This window comes from Mirounga angustirostris, unplaced genomic scaffold, assembly GCF_029215605.1.
Source record: "Mirounga angustirostris isolate CCGP_5_RB_7025 unplaced genomic scaffold, mMirAng1.0.hap1 SCAF_4, whole genome shotgun sequence".
Lineage (NCBI taxonomy): Eukaryota > Metazoa > Chordata > Mammalia > Carnivora > Phocidae > Mirounga > Mirounga angustirostris.
Genome location: NW_026991712.1, coordinates 149,445,935 through 149,466,458, shown reverse-complemented (window position 1 = coordinate 149,466,458; position 20,524 = coordinate 149,445,935). Strand labels below are relative to the sequence as shown.

The following is a 20,524-nucleotide window of genomic DNA, read 5'->3' as shown; positions in this document are numbered from 1 at the left end:
CTGCCTACTGGGTAATCAGACCTGCCACTGGCCACAAACCTGCTTGAATGGACCTTCCTACAGAACCAGGTAGTCATGAAGCCATTGTCCCAATTATTACTCCACCCATAAAACAGTTCTAGGAGAGCAGGAAAGCTGGTGAACACCACTAACACCTTCCTTCTTTCTCCAAGGCATGCTTAGGTATAGGTTCAGCAGCCGCCTTCTAGATCACCACACTGTGAGCAGGGAGCATGACACAGAGGAGTGTGACTTCTAATTCACCAAGTTTAAGGCTGGGCATGACCTTGGGCAGTTTATATATACTTTCTGAATCTCAGTTCCCAGATCCGAAAAATGGGAGTAATATCTGTCTTGTTAGGTGATTTTGAGGGCTAAGTGGGATAACTTTTGGAAAGTGCTCAAGTACAAAGTTGTTATATATATGGCATATACATAAGTCTGATGAATGTGAGTTCTTTCCTCCCCCCTCCTCTCAGGAAAATGTGACCAGCAAAAGAGATAATGACTATTAGGCTGCTTTTGCAAATGTAAAGAACACTGCACAACTGAGGAGTCAGACATCTGGAATTCAGGGTGGGGGAATACCTTACTTTTCTTATTTCAGGTCTTATTTCCAACTTCTTCAGCAAACTCTTCATCATTTGTAAGAAGGCAATTTTCAAAGATGCTACCTGATTTTACCTATTGAAATGAGAACAGTGGGATTAGAATGAGGTTGAAGGGCTTAAAAATTCACTTGCTAAGTGCAAATTCAAAGGCCATGGGCCCAGAGATTTTAATCAATAATTGAGGCAGAATGGGGGAATACAAAGGTGATTAATAATATAGAGGGTCCAAAATGTACCACCTTAGCTGATCCACTCTAGAAGGAAGTTAATTTACTAGTTCCCAAGATTTGTGTTCCTCAAACCTCTGACCACTATTATGAAGAGATTTTCATCACTTTACTAGGCTCCAAATTGCTGCCCAGTGGCTCTTGCCCCAGCTCATACTGATGGGACCTACCTTTGATGCCACCTGGAGATGCCCTTTTAAAGATTCTCTCTTTAATGTAATCAGAAAAATGAAGAGAACAAAAGAAAAAGGGTTGACAAGAAGTATGAGCAGAACTTAGATTCTCTACCATATTTCTCTGTTTTCTTAAAATAATATATTTAGTATTTACAATTAAAGGAAAAGATGAACTAAGTCAATGGCATATATATAAGTCCAGTGTGTGTTAATTTAATGATAAAGGAACAGAATACAGTGAGCATGAGTCATCGAGTCAGACAGACCAGCTCAACCACATACTAGCTGTATGACTTTGGGCAAATTACTCAACTCCCCTGAGCCTCTTCCCTCATAAGTAAAATATTGAGAATAACTCCCTTGCAGTGTTGTCATAAGAATTAGAAATAATATATGTAAAACACAGTGTCTGGCAGATAATAGTCACTCAGTAAATCGCAATAATTATCATAACTTTTCAATATCTGGATCTGTTTCAGAAGGAGCAAAAAGAGGGTCATTCTGTATTTCTTTGCTTTAGCAGTATGTTAGTTAATTGTGTGGGAGCAGTTGTGTGACCCAAAGAAAGTTTGCAACATGAGTTATCATGTGTCCCTCCTCCAAGGTTTGAAAAAAGTTTTGTTTTGTTTTGTTTTGATGAGAAGACTTTTATTTGGCTTATATCATCCCACCAACCCTGCCTCCAATAGAATAAATGACAAAATAGCTGCTTTGAATAGAGATTGTTATTTGCTCTGAGCCATTTTTTAGCTGGTTTTAATAATTCCTTGTACAACTGTAAGAGATTTTTTTACCTTTGTGATTTTTTTTTCTCTTTTGAGTTATCAGCAGTTTTGGCTAGAGAACAGCTCATTTATTGGCTCTTCCATTTTCCTTACTCCCACAAAAAATATTTCTAATCTTCCCTGTTCTCTTCAGTGCCCCTTTATTCCCATCCCCCTCACACTAAACTCATGGTTCGGCATTCAATTAAAAATCAGGACACAAGGGCCAGTTTTGCTTCCTAAAACTTGCTAGTGGAATGATCTTGGTCTACATACATCCTCTCTGTGCCTCCATGTTTTCATCTGACAAATGGAAGAAACTGGACCTTACCTGCTTTCTTCATACAGCTCTTAGAAGAAAACAATGCACAAGAAAGCACCTGGTTAGACTGTAAAGCCTGAAAAGTTAGCTCACTGAAAGTTACCTGTTTCCTGTGCTATATCCCACTGGAATCATAAAATGGAAAGAGTGTAGGTTTGGGCACTTTACTGGCTATCGCATCTTGACAAGTCAAGTCACCTCTCTGAGCTCTCTTCTTCCTCATCAGTAAAAGGGAGATGGTAAGTAGTCCTCCAGCCTCACAGACCATACTACTTAAGGGACATCAATGTGTTTGCTTTGTGGCTTAGCTACACCATTGCCTTCTGTGTCATTATTCCTTCAAAGATCGTAAGAGGTCCCAAAAGTAAGAGAAAGAATTTTCTTTTTTTTTTTTTTTAAGATTTTATTTATTTATTTGAGAGAGAGTATGAGATCACAAGTGTGTGTGGGGCGGGGGGGGGGGAGATGGAGAAGCAGACTCCCCGCTGAGCAGGAAGCCCAATGTGGGGCTCAAGCCCAGGACCCTGGGATCATGACCTGAACAGAAGGCAGACACTTAACTGACTGAGCCACCCTGGCACCCAAGAGAAAGAATTTTCTTTCTTTGTGGCCATCTTTTCCCAGCCTCTACCTGATGAAACGATGCAACTACTTCTGCTTAAAAACAACAACAACAACAAAAGCAAGGGGATTGTGTATCGAGGAGTCAGAACAAAGGGTGAAAGGGTCAGGGACCAGGCAGGAAAGTTGACCAGCTTTCTAGGCTAGGTCCCACCAGGAGGACAACTGGGCTCACAGAGCCTCTGAAGGCTGGAAACCCCAGCTGGGCCGGGACAGGTGAGGGAATTCCCACCTATCTCCAGGCTGAAAGTCACTAGGCTTTTCCAATAAGGTGCAGGGATCCAGTGGTAAACTGGATGTGTCCAGTTGGTTAAGTGTGTCGGGTGAAGTAAGACCTAGGAGTATCAGACCTGATTAGAACCGAGAAGGAAAGGATGCCTGCAAGGATAATGTGAGCATGATGCAGAACTTTGTCACAAGAAAAACAACAATCTAAAGAGATAATGCTGAAGTTTTAGAAATGTAGTCTCTCAGGCTTTATCCCAGACATGCTGGATCAGAATCTGCATTTTAATAAGATCCTCCAGTGATTCATATGCACATTAAAGTGTGAGAAGCATTCCTTCAGCATGGTTTAAATTCTCAGACAGAAGGTTTGCCTGCTTGGAGAAGTTGATACAACTCAAAACAATTAGTGCCAAATCATTTTAAAATTTTGTACAAAATTTTTAACAAAGATACAGTTTTAAATGTATACCTTAATGTTTTCAGTGAAAAAAACTACAATGCATTTTAAGGAAACAATCAGATTAGACATATTAACATGACCACATATTTACACAAGATATAGAAAGTTCTTATTATTTATTAAAAAGAGACAACTGAAAAAAGAGATAACAATGGGAACTTGTGCAAACTGTATTCACATTCTTCAGATAGGAAAGGAAGGAAAGGACATGTCTTCCTTGCTTCCTTCCTTCCTTCCCTCCCTTCCTCCCTCCCCTCCTTCTTTCCTGAACCCCTGCTGTGCATGTGGCAATTTATATCCCTGCACTCCTATGCTGGTCTCACTGAGCCAGGAAACCAAGAAAGTGGAAATAAATAAAGTGGAAAATAAATAAACCAAGAAAACTTCATATAGTGGGTGTCTGTCCAAGAGCCCTTTGGCAGCCCTGTACTATAGACAGATTTCCCTGGCTGGTCAGATTCAGATTTCCCTGGCTATGGAACCTTCCAGGATACACTCAAAGACAAGTTTCTAGAGGCTCTATTGTATAGTAGTAAATAAAGGCTGACAGACCTTTGTTTGATTCCTGTCTCTACCATGCGCTAGCTGTGTGCTCTTGGGTGCATCGCTTGACGTTCCTGAGTCTCAATTCTGTCAAATGTAAAATGGGATAATAAGAGACAATAGTACTTATTTTACAGAGTTATGAGAATTAAGGGAGGTAACATAGGTAAAGCATTGATCCCAGGTCTGTGTTTAACAAAAGTGAATTCCCTTACTCTCCAAGGGAATTCCAAGACTATGTAGATTGCAGGGGTTTTGTTTTTGTTTGTTTTTTGTATAGATTGTAGTCTTTCAGAGGCCTTCTGGGCTAAGGCCTTCATTCTAGGGCCAGCACTTGAGGTGCTCTCTTCTCCCCTGAGTTGGGAAAGAATCCTTCCCATCTTCAATAACAGGTCTCAGGGGAGAGAGACAGAGAGAGAGAACAACTCCATGAAGGCCTGAGTATCTGAGCCCTCCTCTTTCCCTTCCAACCAGAGCCAGGAAAGATGATTGGAAGAGAGAGAAAGGCTAGGTCAAGAATTGCCATCATGGGGCCCCTGGGCGGCTCAGTCAGTTGAGCATCTGACTCTTGATTTTGGCTCAGGTCATGATCTCAGGGTCATGAGATAGAGCCCTGCTTCAGGCTCCACACTCAGCAGGGAGTCTGTTTGAGATTCTCACCCACCCTCTCCCTCTGCCCCTCCCTGTACTCTCTCTCACTCTCTCTCTGTAAAATAAATCAATAAATCTTAAAAAAATTTTTTTAAAAAAAGAATTGCCATCATGGCTGGGTCAATCACATCTGACATCTGTCTGGGTATTTTATTTATTTATTTATTTATTTATTTTTATTTATTTTTTAAAGATTTTATTTATTTATTTTGAGAGAGAGAATGAGATAGAGTGAGCATGAGAGGGGGGAGGGTCAGAGGGAGAAGCAGACTCCCTGCTCAGCAGGGAGCCCGATGCGGGACTCGATCCCAGGACTCCAGGATCATGACCTGAGCTGAAGGCAGTCGCTTAACCAACTGAGCCACCCAGGCGCCCCTATTTATTTTTTATTTATTTAAAGATTTTATTTATTTTAGAGAGAGAGAGCAGCAGGAGGGACAGAGAGAGAAAATCCTGAAGCAGACTCCCCACTGAGTGGGGAGCCTGAGCCGGGCTCCATTCCAGGACCTGGAGATCATGACCTGAGCCAAAAACAAGAGTCAGCTACCTAACCAACTGAGCCACCCAGGTGCCCCTGGGGATTTTAATATTTCAAAATTTTACCACATCTCTGATGATTCCCTTTGCCCAAAATTAGCCCCAAGAATCATGCAGGACCAGCAAGGCAATATAAAGTACTGGAAGGCAATATAAAGTACCGGAAGCCTGAATCTGGCCTCAGAAAGACCTACGCTCAAATCTCAGCTTTTCGTTTCACCAAATGTGTCTTTGAGCAAATTATTTATCTTTTCTGAGCCTCAGTTTTCACATTTAGAAATAGGAGATTTCATAGTGAGAATCAGGTAGTATTTGCAAAGTCTCTAATATGGTACTTGGTACATGGTAGGGACTCAGTACATTTTAGCTATTGTTGTTATCAGGACAAATATAATTAGTCCCATTTTAAAGATGAGCAGTTTGAGGCTTAGAAATATCAAGACTCGTTCAAGTCTTGTGATTTCTAGCCTGCAGCTCCACTTTATGAAAACTTTAGAGGGACTGTTGATCAGTGGCTCTGAGCCCAGAGAACTTTACCTGCCAAAGGTCCAGGCCAAGAACTCTGATGTTCTAATAGTGACAAATGGTGGGGTCAGGCTTACATTTAGGTTTGTCTATTTCTGGATGAATCCACTCCCCCTGGTAATTGGGATTGTTAATGATCTGAGGTTTCCATTGTCCCTAAACAAAGAACCAAAGAGTGAACACGGCATCGGTATTTTCCCATAAGACCAATCAATTCATAAAGACAATTGTGTACCAGAGCAGGATTCCTGTAGTTTCTTTCTCTTTTTTTGAGCTAATGCATGAGACTCCTCCAAGTTCTCCTTTCTGCCTAGAGGGAGCTGAACAAGGTGACAGAAACCCATTCTGAGCCTGGTCCCATCTCTGTGCCTAAATTCTTCACGAAATTAAGAAAATGTAGCTTCACAGGGAACACCATTTAAGGACTTTGGGACTTGGGGCCATTCTCTTCCTGATATGTAACACAGGAAACTGTGGCCAAATAAAATCATGCTGGTGTCGTTTTATCTCTGGACCATTTGATCGCTGATTTCTTTAGTTTCTTCTCACTTCTGATAGGAGGTCAGGAGTTAGCCCTTGAAGAGAAGTTCCCCATCCCCACCCCTGACACCTTTGGTTCATTCATGTCCCACTTTTCCCTTTCAGGATCAGTGCTGAGATTTCCAGTTCCTGACCCCAGACCCATTTCCTGTTTTGACCATGTTCCTTTAGCTGCTTTCTACCACTCTGGACAAACCCCTTGTCTAGCACTTCCTGGACCTCCCCCTTCCAGCATTGACCTTTACCAGAACACCCTGTCCCAGGGAGGCACAGCCCTGAGAGGAGGGCCCAGATGAGGCTGCAGTCTTATGGGCAGTGGGTGGTGGGGCGTGGTGAGAGAAGACCACAGGATCTCAGAGTTTCTTTTCTATTAATTAAACCTTACATCTCTTCTGTCTTATTTCTCATACCCATTGCAAGGAGAGGCGCCCTCACCTTATACTTCAGGTTTGGTATCAGAGGTCCTTCCTACTCCCCATCCATTGCCTCATTCCAGTCGTCTGGCTTCTTGACGTTTCTGTCTGGGATGTATTCAAAGTCCTCCCAGTCCTAAAACAAAATGTTCCTCCTTGAGGACAGGTGAGTGGGCTGGGATGAAACTGGGATCCATATAGTCAGGCTAGACCTGGCTCCTTAACCCTGCCACCCTCCTGTCCTTACCCCTATGAAAGCCCATCTCAAGATTCTGTAAACAAACCCAATACAGGAGAAAAAAAAACCTTCTGAGAGAAAAAGATTCTGAATCCCAGGAGGATTCTCAATCCCTGGATTGTCCTATCCATAGCTATATCTAGTAGAGCTTCCCAGTGAATGATAATAAATCAGTGAATATACTCCATACACTCCCCATATCAATAACTCTGGAATCAGAGATTCAGGTTCAAATGCTGGTGCTAATGTATATGTACTTGGCAAGTCACTTCATTTTCTAAGTGTCAGTTTCCTTATTCAGAGCACACTGTTCACAGAGGCTGACAGAAGGATCAATAATGTCTCAACAAATGTGACTTACTTTCCTCTTTCCTCCACACCTCTTTGGATACCAATACTTAGCTGGACACCTCCTTGAGGGATTAATGCCCCAGTTTCTGCTTCTATTCCCCAGACTTTTTTTCCCAGCCCCATAGCTGACCTCTCCACCTGCTTCCCTGACAAACACTGTCTGATCTCAGGCTTCTTATCTTTAGGATCCTCTATTTGCAGACATTCATCCCATTTCCTTGGTTTCCAGGCACAGAGGTCTTTTATCTTCCTGGGAGGTAGGAAGTCCCAGTCATCCTCCAGAACCCCAGCTGCCACTTGCTAGTTATTGATTTTGACCTCATAAGTAGCATTGGGGCAAATGATCAGAGTGTATAGGTCAATGTCTTTATTGATCTAGAAAGGGGATGGGGAATATTTCAGCCCATATTGGACATCTTTGGACCTCAAGCATTAAATGCACCACTGAAAACAGTTCCTGAATGCCACCCCCCACATATACACAAACATACTTCACCACATCTCTCATCCCATTTCAGTGGTTAACCCCAATAGAGACTCTGGATCTCATTCTCCTAAGTACACACTCCTTTGGTTTCTCCTAGCCCCTACCCTTCTTCCATCATGGCTGTGTTCATTCTCTGATCTTGTCTGTTTTTCTGTCTCTCCCCCTAGATTGTAAGCTTCTCGACTGGAGAGGTCATGTCTGACTCATTTGTTGTGTCTGCAGCTTCCAGCACAAGACCTACCCCAGAGGAGGACCTCAGGAAGCCCCTGCATGTACAGTCCTGCTAACAAAGGCCTTGAGCCTGAACACAAGTTCTCTAATGACGCAAGTCCTACGGGCTTTTCTAGACTCAGTTCCTGCTCCTCTCTGGCACTCTAGTTGTGCCAAATTTCTTGCAAATTTCTCAAGTCTTCTTGACTTTTTTCATGTGATTACCTCTTCCAGGAATTAAATCCTCCCTAAAATTGTCACTCTTTCACAAAACCAATTCATGCTCATCTTTCAAAACTCAGCACAGGGAAATCCTCTAAAAAGCATTTCCTGAGTCTCCAGGTTATGTAGGGGGCTTCTTCTGTGCTTCCCCAGACCCTCAGCAAACTAAGCAGTCCTGTCCTTTTTTTGATTTGTACCTTCACTGGACTGTGAGTTCTGTGAGGTCAGGGGCCATGTCTGGCTCACTCTATCCCTAGCCCAAGGCCCAACACAAAGTTGGCATTGGTGAATGCCTGTTGAGTTGTTAATAAAATCCAGCTACTATCCTCCAACCAACCTAGATCTCTCTAACCGGATGTTACTAAGATATACCCATCACCCATATTTAAGCTCAGCACTCCCCATCTCCCCCATCCTTTCAATATCTAGTAGTGGGCAAATAGACCTTGCCAAATATTCTTCCAAGCGGGAACCTTATCTGACTTCCTAGGCTTTTAGAAACTGCTCCTATGTGAACTTCTATAATTTGTAGCACTTCTCTATATCTATTTTTTTTTAAGATTTTATTTATTTATTTGAGAGAGAGAGACAGCGAGAGAGAGAACACAAGCAGGAGGAGCGGGAGAGGGAGAAGCAAGCTTGCTGCCGAGCAGGGAGCCTGATGTGGGGCTCGATCCTAGCACCCTGGGATCATGACTTGAGCCGAAGGCAGATGCTTAACTGACTGAGCCACCCAGGCACCCCTCTATATCTGTTTTCTGATGGTATTTAATTTATAGGGTTCTTGTAAGGATCAAGTGAGATAACATATATAAAATGCTTATCCTTCCCCCCCAGGCTGAGGACCAGCCCACATACTCACCCTGCATTTGATGGTCTTTTTGTTCTCATGGTATTTCCCTTGGTAGCAAAAGATGACCTGTATTTTGTTGTTGCCAAAGCCACAGATGTCAGGGCCTAGAAATTAAATCCTAATGCGTGATTTTATATCATTTTTAGGCAGTTTGCCAGGTCTGAGGCTAAGACAGACATAGCCTATGTATTAATCAGGGTCCCAGCAAGAAATAAATAGCACACTCTAATTTAGGATTCCTTGAGGGGAATTTAATAAAGGAACTATTTACAAAGAAGGGGGCAGGACATTGGGAAGACATAGGAATAGTACTGTGCTGTCAGCTAGCAACAGTAGGGCTATTCCTACCCCTACCCTTGCAAGGAGCAAGAGTAGTTACCAGAACCTGGAAGAAAAAAAGTCCCTTGGGGAGGATGGCCAGGAGGGAGGCTGTGCCTTTCAGTTGAGAGACACAGCTTTCTTGCCTCCCTCTGATCTCCTGCCAAGGCTTCCATTGACCAAACCCAATCAGAAAGCCCCTCCTGTGCCAGGGTACCTTATATCAAATCATTTAGTTCTCTCCATTTAGCAGCTGTTATTATCTCCACCTTTAGCTGGGAAAGTTGTGGCTCAGAAAAGTTAAGCAATTCGCCCAAGGTCAAAGCGCTAATAAGTAGCATTGCTGGGATTCAGCCCAAGCCAACCGAGAAACAGAGCCTGGGGTTCTTTCTGCTTTGTGAAAACTTCAGAGGCAATTGTTGATCAGTGGCTCTGAGCCTAGAGAGCTTAATGTGACAAAGTTCTGAGAATAGGTTTTAACCTAGTTTTTCAACCTCATTCCCCATGTTATTGCTCTCTGACTATCCTAAACACACACACACACACACACACACACACACGGTGCTCTAGCCATATTGGTCTCATCATTTTTCTACTTGCATTTCTATTTCATGTGTCTGAAGTTTTGCACAGCTTCCTCTGTCTTCATTATATTCCCTCCACCTCCTTCTCTGCCTATTAAAATCTAACTCATTCTTCAAAGAGCAATTAATACCCCCTCCAAAAAGCCCCCAGTTGGACTGAGTCGTGCATCTTTTGTGGTCTCATAGCTCCTCACCAATATCTTTTTTAAAGTATGTCTTTCATTCTGCCTTTTAAAAAACAATTCACATTGCCTGTGTCCCCACCAAATAGAAGGCAAAGTATAGAATAGAAAAAAGCACAGGCTTTAAGCCAAATGGACTGGGTTCAAATTCTGGCTTCCCACTTACTCACCTTGGGCAAATTTCTTGCCTTTGTTTCCTCATCTGTAAAATGGACCTGATAACAGCTGAAAATGGTTTGATTGTTTGACCATTGAAAAAATAATATTCATATGAAAAAAATCACATTTGAAAATTTATTTTCAATTTCCCTATACAACCACCTCGCACACACACACACATAAACTCCTTGTGATGAGGGTGGATTCTGAAGAGAATAGAGATGGGCAATGATATAGCACTCTGGGGGCATTTAGGCCCCCAGAGTGCTATATCATTCTATGCATGGACAAGATTGAAAGACGAGAGAGAAAGAGTTGGGAGGAGGGGGTGCAGACAGAAAAAGGGAAAGAGGCTGAAGAGGAAGATTTTGGTAAGGGCTTGAAGCAAGAGATGTAAAACTCCCTAGGAAAAGAAAGAAATGTTTAAGGAGAATTTTAAGGAAATTTTGCTGTAACAAAATGTGGTGCAACACTTTCCTCTGACTTTGTATAAAAACATTCAGTAAAATTCACATTCTTCATCAGTGCTTTGGGAGTTGGGTTAGTTTTTGTTGTTTGTTGGTTTTTTAAATCTCAACCACCATTCAAGGTTGGAGTGAAGTAAGACCTAGACTGCCCCAAGGAGGCCTAGTGACATAGTGAGGTTGGAGATGCAATACTCTGGACTCATTATAAATGCTAGATAAAGGTGATTTCCTTGACCTTCTGTGCCTTCCCTCATCAAGGGCTGGAACCTCCTTCAGAGCATAAAGCCTACTGTAGTAGGTACATTCTGAGACTGTCTACACAGTTTATGTTTCCTTTCTCCCTTTTTGAGAACTGGGGACTGTCTCTCTGTACTACAGCCTTCTAATGCCATGTGGCTCTCTACCTCTTTGGTTTACTTATACTAACACTTAGGTTTAAAGTGCTTTGTTTTCAGGTTGTTGAAGAATTTTACTGCGTAGGAAGGTGAATTAGAAATTTCCTGTTTCAGGTCAATCTGAGTCTCTTCAATAATTACAGTGGCTCTCATTAAGACCTCATGGGGCTTATACTGACTGCTATCAGAAAGCTTATAAACATGATGTAATACTCGGATTCTGAATGCACATCCTCCTGGTTCAGGGTGTCAGGAAAGAGTTTCACATACCCGCCACCACAATCGATGCCTTGCTCATGTTTTACTGAAAACTGGACCACCAAGGTGTTATTCTCATGCTGAATGGCTTAAACCTGGATGAAAGGGCACAAAACTTGGCATTTTCACTGGTCTGGAGACCTGGGAGCAGAGAGCACAGAATCTTTAGGCTTAAATACTCAAAGAACAGCCAGAGAGACCCAGTACTCGGTCTCACCAATCTTTGGTACTTTCTTACACACCTACTATGCGCCAGGTGCTATGCTGGACACATTACCTTATTCAAGCCTCAGAGGAACTCTGCAAAATGGGTATTATCTCTACAAATTAGGAGTCTGAGTTATAGGGAGGTGGAGTGACATCCCTAGGCCCACATGGCAAATAAGGAACTAAACTGGGATTTTAATCCATGTTTCTCCCCCTTATACCATTCTGCCTTCAATTTTCAAGATAGTTAAATACTGTTCTGCAGCTTTACAAAACAAGGCCCTGTTTATCCCGAGACTCACAGAACATTTCTAGTCTAAGTACATTATCTTATAGATGAGGGAACTAAGCCCCAGAGAAGGAAAATTATCCAAGATCACATTGTCACAAATGGCAGACACAGAAGCCAAGTCTCCTGACTTCCAAGTCAGCGGTCTTTCCGTTATCCCATGCTGCATGCTGCTATCCAGCTTACTGGTTTGACTTTGTCTGTCACTTTAACTCTCTGAGCCTCAGTTGCCTCATCAGAAAATGTGGATAATTATTCCTACCTCATAGGGATCCCATGAAAGTCAAATGAGTAAGAGCTGTGAGAAGCACTTTGTAAACTGCCAACATAAAATGCAAAGGGCTATCATTATTCGTGCTTAGAGAGGATCCATCTTCCATGATTCCATAGCTCTCTGTACTTCCCTGGGTCACACTAGGTTGCAAGGAGGTTTATTTCAGTCTCTTTGAATAGTTTTTAAGCTTCTGAAGAGCAGGGGCATCTTTATGTTCCTAGCGTCTAGGCCAAGGCCTGGCATAGAAGTGTTCAATAAATAAGTGTTAAATTGCATAGAAGAAGCACAGCTCCTGATTCAGCTGTCTCTGAAGCGCTTACTGCACACCAGTGCTAAGTGCTAAGCACTTTCATGTCTGTATTGCATTAGGAACTGTCTGTAGTTTAAAGAGTATGCTTACTTCCCGAAGACCTCACGTGAGGCTAGAGTAGCCAGGGAAGACTTTAGGGAAAGGGTGTGGGCCCAAGTAAAAGAGCACTGAACCCATAAGCAGAAGACCATGAGCAGAATCTCGGCTCTACCAGATCCTGCTATGTAGTCCAACACAATCCCCCCCATTACTGAGCCTCATTTGTACCCAAGAGCCCTTCTAGACAACCAAGGGGAACCTAATGAACTTGAGCGAGATGAGACATGAGGAGCAACACACAAGAAATCAAATTGAGGGGAAATGGGTGGCTATGCAGACTACCCCCAGAGCCACCAAGAAGCTGACATCCCACGAGTCACCCCGTCTGCAATTCTCTCTCCTTTGGAAACAATTTTCCAGAGTGGATTTAAATGAGATTTTAAATGCTCAAGCCAGTTTGTAATTCTGTCCTTCAATAAACATGAAAATGAGATTCATAACAGTAGCCAGGAGAGAAAAGATGGGAAGTTACTCCTGGGGACAATCAATGGATTCTATTTATAGGATAAAAGCTTTCTCAGACAAAAAAAAAAATAAATAAAACCTTGCTTGTAGACCTTGTCCTCAGAGCTCCCCCTTCCCTCATTATATTATTTGGCTCTTCTAGCAGCCCTGTCTGATGAGCATGGCAGTTGATGATTATCATCTCTATCTAATATCAAGGCTCAGAGAAGTGAAAAGACTTGCCCAAATTATGCAGCTAGTGAGTCATGGGAGTTAGCCTTAGGTCTGTCTGCTCCACTCTCCTTTGTATCAAGCTGCTCTAGGGGAAAGCAACATTTGGAGGTTATACAGTGCTTTTCCCTGTTTCAAGTACAGTGTTATATAAAAAATCCCAGGGTGGGGGAAAAGCAGGCTAGTCCAGCAGTAATGAACACAGTCCTGGAGTCAGACCTAGAATCCAATCTCAGCTCTGCCTCTCACTAGCTGTGTATATAGCTTTGGGCAAATTACCCATCCTTTCTGGGGCCCCTCTGCAAAACTGGGAACATAATAGTAACCATCTCATGAAGTTGTTAGGAAGATTAATGGGGATAATGGGTCTAAGAGTTTAGTTTTGAATACCTGTTATTTAAAGATTTTATTTATTTACTTGAGAGAGAGAGCACAAGCAGGGGGAGTGGCAGGAAGAGGGAGAAGCAGGCTCTCTGCTGAGCAGGACCCTGGGATCGTGACCTCAGCCAAAGGCAGACGCTTAACCAACTGAGCCACCTAGGTGCCCCTGAATACCTGTTATTTAATAAGTGGACATTATTATTTTTGTGGACAGTTCATTCTTTTCCATCTACTACTTTTTTTATTCTAATGAAGAGAAATGAATTGATAACATGTGTAAAAACAATTGTATAAAAGTCAGAACTTTTTTCCAGTCAATTAGTATATTGCTGAATTCCAGCATTTACCTTTATCCTTTCCTTTGTCTCCATAAAATTTTCCTGTGGTAAACTGAAATTACCATAATCCAGCATAAGTTTAGATTCCACCCGTCACTTTTTCCATCCATCCATGGGGTAAAGAAGAATTAAGGAACATATAGAATGATTTGTGTTTTCTTTCTTTTTTTTTTTTTTAAAGATTTTATTTATTTATTTGACAGAGAGAGACACAGTGAGAGAGGGAACACAAGCAGGGGGAGTGGGAGAGGGAGAAGCAGGCTTCCTGCTGAGCAGGGAGCCCCACGCGGGGCTCGATCCCAGGACCCTGGGATCATGACCTGAGCCGAAGGCAGACGCTTAACAACTGAGCCACCCAGGCACCCCTGATTTGTGTTTTCTTAAAGACAGTAAGATGCAGCTAAGGCTGACCAAGCCTGCAGGAACAGTAAGGGAATATCATGGGATAACTCTGATATTTCTGAAATCCCATTCACTATTTGATGCCTAAACTCTACCATTTGTGCCCTACCATGTGGAAAGGCTTGACTACCAAATATTTGAGCCACGTACACATTAATGCTCCACCTACCCTCCTCTGTAGGAGTGAAGTCCTAAAAACCACCATGGCAATGTATGGTTGAAAGGCGTGAGGCATTCTCTTAAAAATAGAAAAAATATGGCTAGGGGAACAAAGCCATTATACATATTTATGTCTAATAAGGTAAAATAATAAAATCACTTCACCTCAAGTAAAGAGATTAGTAATACCATTTTATACTTCTTGAATTAGTAATGATGATATTAAAGAATCAATTTCCATTTGCCCTTTTTTATTGCTTAAACTTTTTAGACTCTCCCTTGCAATTTTGAGAAGATGCTGATAAATTTGTTTTGCTTTGGCATAGATGGCCTACAGACAAAGAGGCATTCTTTTTGGGACCTGGCACTCCATCCAAACATTCAGTGCCTTTCTGATTTTATGCCTCCTTCTTTCTGATTTTATGCTGACTCCCACTTCCCGGTCCCACAGGGGTCCAAGAGTCACAGGGCAATTTGGCAGCTTGAGATGGAAGAAGCCTTGGGTGTAGCCTTCATTTCATCTCTCCCCACAGCTGAATGGGTATTTCTCAAATTCCACTACCCAATATCTAGGGTTATTGCCTTAGCTCTGCCCCTGAAAACCCCACTTTATCGCACATCCTGGAAGATCACTCTGAGCTGGTTCTGTCAGCTCCTGTGACTCAAACCTAACAACTCAACTACCTCCCCCATGAGGCCCAGGGAGTGGGTTTGCTTTCCCCAGTCTTCCCCTATCCCTCCCAAGATCTCAGTGTTAGACAGGCCAAGACATCTCAGTGGCCACCTCACCCACTACTCCTGACAGTGGGGCCCCAAGAGCTCCTTTCCATCTAACGTTGCTGTGGTTAGACTGGAGTGATTACCACTTCCCTGACCACAATTTGTCCCATGAAGGATAAGGATTAATACCAAAGTCAAAAGACCTGTTATATGTTTGGCCTTCGTGTGGGTCCCTTAAAAATTTCTCCTCATTTACTCCGATGGATAATGCTGTGAAAAGATACTATTAGTTTCATTTTGTATCTAGTAAGTGGTGGATCTGAGATATGAACCTGTCTGATTTCAGACCCGGCCTTTCTTTTGGAATAAGAGGGAGATGCAGGGAAAAGTGCTATGAAGAACAAAAAATTGTATAATCATACTAACAGCTACTGTTCAGCAACCATATGTCAAGCATTGTGCTGAGTGCTTCCCATGCATTAGCTCATTGCATTCTCATGATAGCTCTGTGATGAATGTGCTATTTTTCCCGCATTCAAAAGATGAGAAAAGTGAAGCTTAGAAACTTGTCCAAGAGCCCAGTTTGTAAGTAAGTGGGCAAGCCAGATTCAGACCCAGCCCTATACAACACTAAAATCGTTACTTTTAACCCTTATGCTATATGGCTTCCCATGAGGTGAAGTGTGTGAAAAGCCCTTTATAACCTAAAGAGTGCACAGCAAAGGTAAGAGACATAGTCCTTTACAGTTTGTAATTAATAAAATTATTTGCATATAATTTGAGTAATGTCTGTCTTCCCCAGACACCACCAGGCTGGTAAGTTCCGTAGCTATTTTACTTACCATTGTGTCCCAGTATCTCACACAGAGTTAATTGCCAAAATATCTGTTGAATGGCTGAATGGATGTATGTATGACCTTACCTTTTGCCTATTCCATAAGATTCTCAGCTTTGCAAATAAGATTGACCCATTTGTTAATCCATTTGACAAATGTTCATTGAATTTAACGAGTATGTAGAAACAGTTGTACAACTTTAATCTTGAACTCTATGGTAAGAAAGGTTAGGGCAGAACTCAGAACTTCTTATGAGTAATTATTTTTCTGGGTGAACAGTATTGATACAAATCAAACCTGACACAATTAAAGATGTTCCAAAATAAGGAGCCTTTCTTGTTAGGAGAACAGTGTCACATGGTTAATAAAGTTCAACTTTAATGTTTTAGACTTTTCTTCTTAGCATCATAACATCTAAACATCACAGAAGGCTCAAGCCAGAATGACTCTTAGTGGTCATTTCGTCTGACCTCATATTACAGGCAGGGAAACTGAAGCCTGGAGAAGGAAATGACTTGCTTACAGACACAAAGTTGTCAGCTGCAGAGCTGAGATTAGAACCCAGTTCTTCTGCACCCTGGCTCTGGGTTCATTGTTCCTTCATTCAACAAATATTTCTTGAATATTCACTTTGTGCAAGGCACTAGGCACACAGACGTGAATCTGACAAGTTCCCTTTAGGGACCTATGAGCTTCAGAAAGCTCAGAGTCTGGTGGAAGAGACAGACAAGTAGAGAGTTACAATACAGTGTGGTAAGGACAGTGATAGAAGGAAGCACAAGGACAGTGAAATTCAGAAAAGCACTGTCTGCTCTCCAAAGACAGGGTGGACTTCAGAGAATGCAAGCCTGAAGAAGTAAGAATTGAAAAGGCAGAAAAGGTGAGGAGTGGGTGTTCTAAATGGAATAACTTGCACATAAAAAGACCCAGAGGCATCAAAGAGCATGGTGTTTCAAGGGAAATGCAAAGAGTACTGTATAGTTTTCAGGGAAGAAGAGAGGAAAGTAAATAGGGGCCAGCTCAAGGAGAGCTCTTACTAACTGAGAGCAAGAGACCTGCGTATCAACGAAGGTTGGATGCTACTATCTTTTTTCCTCTGATAAGTTTGTCCTTCACATTGGTCAAATATTGTATGTCCCCAGAGATCCAATCAACAAAAAGTAACAGGAGTTTGGAAACCTTGTACATCTAGCTGATATAAGCACATAATCATATCCAAGTTTGTAGAGAGAAAAACCAAGGAGGCCACATAACCATGATTCCTATGTCAAATGAACTTATCTCCACATTGCACCTCCTACCATGTCTAGCTTGTGATGGAGCTCAAATCCAAAGACTGGGCTAGGGACTCATCTCCACCACAAGCTTTAGGAATATCTTTAACCTTGCTGAGATTGAGTTTCTTTGTCTATAGAAAGAGGTAACCTAACTCATTGAGTCTCTGGGAGAATTAAATAAAATAGCATGCAACACAATGTCAGGCACATTGTAAGTGCTCAATAAATACTACTTGAAGCAGAATCTGTACACATGTGTATATGTATACAAAGATATATAACATCAAAGATAGAGAGAAATATTTTTAGCCTTGAAGATAAAAGTTGTGCCTTCCTCAACACCCAGTCTTGAACTTGGGATACAATAGGTCCTTTAGAAAATGCTTGTATAATTACATTAAAATATATCTGCAACATTTATCCAGCATCATCAGATTTTATTTTGCAAAAGAAAATTTGCTAGAAGAACTAAAGTTTAGTTCTTTGGGTGCCAACATTTTACCTACCACTTTCAATGGAAACTTTTTGTAAACATTGTAAAAGACTCTGACCTCTTCTATAGAGAATCTTTTTTTTTTTTTTTAAGATTTTATTTATTTATTTGACAGAGAGAGACAATGAGAGAGGAGACACAAGCAGGGGGAGTGAGAGAGGGAGAAGCAGGCTTCCCACCTAGCAGGAAGCCCGATGCAGGGCTTGATCCCAAGACCCTGGGATCATGACCTGAGCTGAAGGCAGACCCTAACAATTGAGCCACCCAGGCGCCCCTTGTATAGAGAACCTTAAACAAAATACAAAGTTTCTTGAATACTCAAACTCTGTATTAGGTTGTAATGTACAGCAGAGGTATGGGTTTGCTTTGAAATTTTTCTCTCTCCATTGTTTTGGTTCTGCTGTGAGCACTCACTTCTCCCTGGGGTCAATGTGTTTGCCTCTACTCAATTCTCAAGACCAGGGAACTTACGTCCCTGCTTACCTGTCTACCAGCTTATCCGCCCACTTACTTTCCTTTCTTTTTACCGGCCAGTCTGTCTGCATGTTTGCCACATAGACCATAGCCATTCAAATATTTATCAGCTGATAAAAATGCCTTGTGGGGTAATAAACAGCACTGGATAACAATCTGAGCCTTTCCACCTATTTCTGTATATGACTAGAGCCAATCACTTTTCTGAATCTGTGTGCTCATCTGTAAATAAGGTTTATATTTAAACTCTTCAAAGAAAGTAATCCTGTACACATAGTAGGTGCTCAATGTTTGTTGAATGACAGATTGGCATGAGGACCCAATTAAATAAGATAATAATAATAAAGATTATTGTGATTATAATAATTATTAAAAATAATTAGTTTTGCTGTCATTGAATGGGCACCTCTAGTAGGTCCTCCATTCATTTTACAGGTTGTCATTTCTAATCAACTATACCCTGGGAAGCACATAGCCAAGTCTGAGGCCATTGGAAGCACATAGCCAAGCACAATGCCAAAGTGGGCATTGAATAAGAGCCTAAATGCTTGAAGTAGAAGACCATATAGATCATTCACTTAAATATTTACAGACCTCCTATACTCTTCCAGCGTGAGTGCTAAACATCAAAGTACTAGTAAGTCATAATTCCTTGAGCCCTCAAGCCCTCAAGGAGCTCACAGTCTAATGAGAAAGACAGGCAAATAGTGTCTATTTTTCTTATTTTATGTTTCTTGATTATTCAAAGCAAAATAATTTATTGTAGAGAATGTAAAAAGCCCAGAGGCAGCAGATAAGCAGTAAAAACACCTATGATCTACCTCACAGAGGTGACCATTGTCAAGATTCTGATATATCTCCTTCCAGCCTTTTTGTTGTTGTTTTCTGTATGTTAACAATGGCCCCTGCTCCCACCTCTACATCCCTGCGGCCTCTGCAGAGACCCTTACCATCAGTGTGTACTTGAGACCTGGAAAGGCCAGCTGGATCCAGCCTCTTTGGTTTGGGCATCTGTCCAGGGTGACTTTTCCTCAGGCCAAGCATGTCCAAGTACCCACAGTTGGCAGATGGTCCCAATCGCATATCAGTTGGAGGCCTGAGCAGCAGGCTGCTCCTCAGCCCTCTGAGCTGTCCTCCGTGGGTCTGAGCCAGCTGGGCACAGAGGCCCTTTGTCTCAGAATGTCTCTTCAGCCAAGTTTTCATGGTCAAGTCTAAGAGTTGACAGAATTAACATTCACACACACACACACACACACACACACACAATCCCCTTGTGACTTCTGCATCATTTAGATCCTCATCTGAAGTCCTCTTTCTTTCTGCCTGATTTTGTACTTTTACAAATGGCACTGCCGTTGCCTTAGCCCTCCCCTCACACTTATTTGTATCACTAATTCAGTGATTCTCCAATTCAATCAACCAACATTCCTGCATATCTTAATGTGCCAGCCTCTATGCAAGGTCTCAGATTCCAAAAGCTCATTTTACCCCTGAGGCCACTGGTCTTATTTCCTGCTGGCTAACTGACACTTGGCAGCGGGTAGCAGTGGCCAATCCTTCCTTTATGGAGGCAAGAGACCTGCGGTCAACAAGCATCTTTGCCACTATGTGACTTTGGGAAAACCACCTGGGGCTCAGTTTCTGTGTACAATGAGAGGGTTGGATTCTAAAGGCCTGGCAGGCCCTCTGGTTGCTGAGCTGCCCTGTGGCCTGGAATAGTCTGGGAAAACAGCAGAAAGAAAGGAGCCTGAATCAAACCCTGGAACAAACCCTTTAAATGGCCCTGCCATGTCATATCCTCTCTCCGGACCTCAGTTTTCTCATCTGTCTATGGGAAGAAGGAAGCCATTTGGGGCTAGATGAGCTCTCAGGGCCCTTTTAGTATTGACATCGAAGAAACTAAGATTTACCTTCTTTGAGGTTGCTAAATACTGCTTAAAATGTGAACTAGAAGGACTTCAACTTACTGGACTCATGGGAGGCAGTGAGGTAGGGAGCAGGGGTAATGCAAGAAAGATCAGTTTTTATATCGTATAGCCTCGGTTCAAATTCTGGCTTTGCCTTTTAATAACTGTGACATCAGACAAATTATTCAACTCCTCTGGGCTTCAGTTAGACTGTCTATAGACTGGGGAAAAAAATAGCTACTTTGCAGAGTTCAGGTGAGGACTGGAGTGTGTAAAGCATTGTGCCTACTGAGTAATACTGTGCTTAATAAAGGTTAGTTAAGGTTTCTGATACAATTTTG

The 20,524-nt window shown here is 42.1% G+C and overlaps 1 pseudogene; it reads right to left on the bottom strand.

Moving 5' to 3' along the window:
- Positions 1–603: 603 nt before the first annotated feature.
- Positions 604–19,479, bottom strand: LOC123860370 (calreticulin-like; annotated as a pseudogene).
- Between the last annotated feature and the right edge of the window lie 1,045 nt (positions 19,480–20,524).